Source organism: Haematobia irritans, chromosome 4 (genome assembly GCF_050003625.1).
Source record: "Haematobia irritans isolate KBUSLIRL chromosome 4, ASM5000362v1, whole genome shotgun sequence".
In the NCBI taxonomy this organism is placed as follows: domain Eukaryota; kingdom Metazoa; phylum Arthropoda; class Insecta; order Diptera; family Muscidae; genus Haematobia; species Haematobia irritans.
Window position 1 is genome coordinate 4425931 of NC_134400.1, and position 6000 is coordinate 4431930.

Genomic DNA, 6000 nt, shown 5'->3' on the forward strand with positions numbered 1-6000 from the left:
TCCATTGTATAAATGAAGTTTTCGGTTTCCAAACCATTTTTGCGTCAATGTATATTTTTCATTTGATTTCATTAGATACAATTAATTTTCCAATGCACTGAACTTCGTTATTGTAATCTTTAAATTTACTCACCTTACTGATTCCACATAGATATGTACATACTTAAATGTCCATATATTTACCCATAATAAAAGAAAATATTTTTATATATTTTACAGAATTAAATGGTTACGAAAAACTTGGAAGATATACACAACCAATACATACGAATGCATATGGGTGAGTAATGTAATTGTTTGCATACTTTCAGAAGGTATTTATGACAAGGATAGTAAATTTGAATATATTCAGTAAGTAGGCACTTAAATTTAGAACCATTAAAAAAAAACTATTCCATGGATATCTTAATAATTTCATATTCCAATACGAAATATTAACTATGGAAGACGACAGAAGGGTTTAGTGCTTTAGCATACTCTCCTGGTATCATGTCAAATTCCTAAAGATTTTCGGCTATATTTCCTCCCATTTCAGTAGTGTTTCCGTTATGCCACTTTAGAGGCAAATTTGCACTTTTTTTCCAAGCGGTGATATCTTTGAGTCACCTAAATTTGATAATTTTTACAATTTTGCGCCACTTTTTTTGCCATATTGGGCCACTTTTTATTTACATTTATTTATACTGCAATATATATTAAACATTTCGATCGCAAATAACGTAAAAATTTTAGATATAATTTCATTCTTAACAAATAATCGAGTTCACGAATAGAATATTTGCTTTTTTTCTTGTTTTTACCATAATGATGTCAGTGTATACTTCTACCGCCTAAAAGTATGCATTAAAAATTTCACAGATTTTCAACTAAATTGAAATGAAATTAATGTTAGACTTGTTAAGATCTAAATTCTAAAAAGTTATTTCCCTACACTATATAATATACTGATAGTAATGCGTTCAGTTGTAGAATTATCTTTATGTAAAAGTGTGCCACTTTTTTCGAATGAATGTGCCACCTTTTATGGGTTGTGACACTTTTTGTGTCACTTTCCAGAAATTCTCAACTGTAACACTGCATCTCAGTAATATATGAGTATGATATAAAAAGTGTGCCACTTTTTATACCCTCCACCATAGGATGGGGGTATATTAACTTTGTCATTCCGTTTGTAACACATCGTGGTGAAATTCTGAGTCGATCTGAGCCTGTCCGTCCGTCTGTTGAAATCACGCTAACTTCCGAACGAAACAAGCTATCGACTTGAAATGTGGCACAAGTAGTTGTTATTGATGTAGGTCGGAGGGTATTGCAAATGGGCCATATCGGTCCACTTTTACGTATAGCCCCCATATAAACGGACCCCCAAATTTGGCTAGCGAGGCCTCTAAGAGAAGCAAATTTCATCCGATCCGGCTGAAATTTGGTACATGGTGTCAGTATATGGTCTCTAACAACCATGCAAAAATTAGTCCACATCGGTCCATAATTATATATAGCCCCCATATAAACCGATCCCCCGATTTGGCTTGCGAGGCCTCTAAGAGAAGCAAATTTCATCCGATCCGGCTGAAATTTGGTACATGGTGCTAATATATGGTCTCTAACAACCATGCAAAAATTGGTCCATATCGGTCCATAATTATATATAGCCCCCATATAAACCGATCCTCCGATTTGGCTTGCGAGGCCTCTAAGAGAAGCAAATTTCATCCGATCCGGCTGAAATTAGGTACGTGATGTTAGTATATGGTCTCTAACAACCATGCAAAAATTGGTCCATATCGGTTCATAATTATATAGCCCCCATATAAACCGATCACCAGATTTGACCTCCGGAACCTCTTGGAAGACCAAAATTCATCTGATTCAGTTGAAATTTGGTACGTGGTGTTAATATATGGCCTCAAACTCCCATGTAAAAATTGGTCGATATCGGTCCATAATTATATATAGGCCCCATATAAACCGATCCCCAGATTTGACCTCCAGAGCCCCTTGGAAGAGCAAAATTCTTCCCATTCGGTTGGAATTTGGTACGTGATGTTAGTATATGGTATCCAACAACCATGCAGGAATTCGTTCCTATCAGTCCATAATTATATATAGCTCCCATATAAACCGATCCCCAGATTTGACCTCCGGTGCCTTTTGGAGAAGCAAAATTCACCCGATCTGCTTGAAATTTGATACGTGGTGGTAGTATATGATATTTAACAACGATACCAAAAGTGGTCCATATCAGTCCATAATCGTGCATAGCCCCATATAAACCGATCCCGAGATTTGGTTTTGGAACCTCTTGGAGGAGCAAATTTCATCCGAGTGAGTTGAAATTTGGTACATTGTGCTAGTATATGGTCGTTAACAACCATGCCTAACTAGGTCCATATTGGTCTATAGTTATATATGGCCCTCAGATAAATCGATCCCCAATCACACAAAAATTGGTCCATATCAAGTTCATAATTGTATATAGCCCCCATATAAGCGACCCCCATATTTCAATTCTGGCTCTCTACGTACAAAAAGTCTATATCGATTCGTAATTATTTGTAGACTTAACTATACATAACTTTTTTGTCTAATATATACCATGTATGGACTAAATCACAATTTAGAAAACGATGTTAAGAAGTTTTAAGATACCACAACCCATGTAATTCGATTGTGGATGATAGTCTTTCGTAGAAGTTTCTACGCAATCCATGGTGGTGGGTACATAAGATTCGGCCTGGCCGAACTTGCGGCCTTATATACTTGTTTTTCATTTGATTTCATTAGATACAATTAATATTCCAATGTACTGAACTTAGTTATTGTAATCTTTAAATTTACTTACCTTACCGATTCCACATAGATATGTACATACTTAAATGTCCATATATTTACCCATAATAAAAGAAAATATTTTTATATATTTTACAGGATTAAATGGTTACGAAAAACTTGGAAGATATACACAACCAATACATACGAATGCATATGGGTGAGTAATGTAATTGTTTGCATAGTTTCAGAAGGTATTTATGACAAGGATAGTACATTTGAATATATTCAGTAAGTAGGCACTTAAATTTAGAACCATTAAAAAAAACTATTCCATGGATATCTTAATAATTTCATATTCCAATACGAAATATTAACTATGGAAGACGACAGAAGGGTTTAGTGCTTTCGCATACTCTCCTGGTATCATGTCAAATTCCTAAAGATTTTCGGCTATATTTCCTCCCATTTCAGTAGTGTTACCGTTATGCCATTTTAGAGGCAAATTTGCCATTTTTTCCAAGCGGTGATATCTTTGAGTCACCTAAATTTGATAATTTTTACAATTTTGCGCCACTTTTTTTGCCATATTGGGCCACTTTTTATTTACATTTATTTATACTGCAATATATATTAAACATTTCGATCGCAAATAACGTAAAAATTTTAGATATAATTTCATTCTTAACAAATAATCGAGTTCACGAATAGAATATTTGCTTTTTTTGTTTTTACCATAATGATGTCAGTGTATACTTCTACCGCCTAAAAGTATGCATTAAAAATTTCACAGATTTTCAACTAAATTGAAATGAAATTAATGTTAGACTTCTTAAGATCTAAATTCTAAAAAGTTATTTCCCTACACTATATAATATACTGATAGTAATGCGTTCAGTTGTAGAATTATCTTTATGTAAAAGTGTGCCACCTTTTCCGAATGAATGTGCCACCTTTTATGGGTTGTGACACTTTTTGTGTCACTTTCCAGAAATTCTCAACTGTAACACTGCATCTCAGTAATATATGAGTGTGATATAAAAAAGTGTGCCACTTTTTATACCCTCCACCATAGGATGGGGGTATATTAACTTTGTCATTCCGTTTGTAACACATCGTGGTGAAATTCTGAGTCGATCTGAGCCTGTCCGTCCGTCTGTTGAAATCACGCTAACTTCCGAACGAAACAAGCTATCGACTTGAAATGTGGTTGTTATTGATGTAGGTCGGATGGTATTGCAAATGGGCCATATCGGTCCACTTTTACGTATAGCCCCCATATAAACGGACCCCCAAATTTGGCTAGCGAGGCCTCTAAGAGAAGCAAATTTCATCCGATCCGGCTGAAATTTGGTACATGGTGTTAGTATATAGTCTCTAACAACCATGCACAAATTGGTCCACATCGGTCCATAATTATATATAGCCCCCATATAAACCGATCCCCCGATTTGACTTGCGGAGCCTCTAAGAGAAGCAAATTTCATCTGATCCGGCTGAAATTTTGTACATGCTGTTAGTATATGGTCTCTAATGACCATGCAGAAATTGGTCCACATCGGTCCATAATTATATATAGCCCGCATATAAACCGATCATCAGATTTGACCTTCGGAGCCTATTGGAAGACCAAAATTCATCTGATTCAGTTGAAATTTGGAACGTGGTGTTAATATATGGCCTCAAACACCAATGCAAAAAGTGGTCGATATCGGTCCATAATTATATATAAGCCCCATATAAACCGATCCCCAGATTTGACCTCCGGAACCCCTTGGAAGAGCAAACTTCATCTGATTCGGTTGAAATTTGGTACGTGATGTTAGTATATGGTATCCAACAACCCTGCAGGAATTGGTTCATATCAGTCCATAATTATATATAGCCCCCATATAAACCGACCCCAGATTTGACCTCCGGTGCCTTTTGGAGAAGCAAAATTCATCCGATCTGATTGAAATTTGGTACGTGGTCGTAGTATATGATATTTAACAACCATGCCAAACGTGGTCCATATCAGTCCATAATCATATATAACCCCCATATAAACCGATCCCGAGATTTGGTTTTGGAGCCACTTGGAGGAGCAAATTTCATCCGAGTCAGTTGAAATTTGGTACATTGTGCTAGTATATGGCCGTTAACAACCATGCCTAACTAGGTCCATATCGGCCTATAGTTATATATAGCCCTCAGATAAATCGATCCCCAATCACACAAAAAATGGTCCATATCAAGTTCATAATTGTATATAGCCCCCATATAAGCGACCACCATATTTCAATTCTGGCTCTCTACGTACCGTGCAAAAGTCCATATCGATTCGTAATTATTTGTAGACTTACTTATACATACCTTGTTTGTCTAATATATACCACGTATGGACTAACTCACAAGTTAGAAAACGATGTTAAGAAGGTTTAAGATAACACAACCCAAGTAATTCGATTGTGGATGACAGTCCTTCGTAGAAGTTTCTACGCAATCCATGGTGGAGGGTACATAAGATTCGGCCTGGCCGAACGTACTGCCGTATATACTTGCTTAAACTGAGTATACCTTCTTTTATGGGTTCTGTCACTTTTTGTGCCACTTTCTATAAATTTTCAACGGTAACGCTGCATCTCAGTAATGCATGAGGATGATGATTATTTAAGCGGCTCCGTACTTACTGCGCCACTCATTCGGTTCTCTCGTATACGAAGAAGGATCATTTATCTCTATTATCACGAAAATAGGGGATTATAAAATGAAAAAAAAAAAAAATAAAATAATAATAATAATTTGATCTTTGTCTTTAATAAAAGTTTCTAACTGAGTCGAACAACCTCCTTAAATAAACTAGCCAAATACATTTTTATCCCAATATTTTGCCACTCCTCCATATTAAATAAATACAAAACCCAACTTCTCTTTTTCCTTAAGAATAAAAATGTATTCTGTTCAAATTTTTCGGAAACCAAACATGAAGCAATGAAATGGATACCCATAAATGTAGCTTGAATGCTCTTTTCTGTTCGGCTACATAAAATTCCACCTATCCTTAGGTTATGTATTTTTCCCTTAAAACGAAAAAAATGCTACATTTGTGCAAAGCAGGACTCTCGCTTTCATTGTTTTCTTGGAATTGTTTGCATTTTTTATGCATCTTCTAGATTGATATTAAATTATATACCTTATTATCATCATTTTGATGGAAGTGCATATCAGACACTCGTGTGGGTGTCTGTA

The 6000-nt window shown here is 35.5% G+C and overlaps 1 long non-coding RNA gene across 2 annotated transcripts in view; it reads left to right on the top strand.

Annotated features, from left to right (window-relative positions):
• LOC142233197 (uncharacterized) overlaps window positions 1-2990 on the top strand; it is a 423130-nt gene extending 420140 nt beyond the window's left edge. Inside the window, exon 4 of one of the 2 annotated variants that reach the window (XR_012721351.1) lies at window positions 2929-2990. This is a non-coding gene — a long non-coding RNA (uncharacterized LOC142233197). Of the gene's footprint in view, window positions 1-219; window positions 282-2928 lie in introns of those variants that run through there. The other variant, XR_012721350.1, reaches the window with a different exon arrangement.
• Window positions 2991-6000: the final 3010 nt, after the last annotated feature.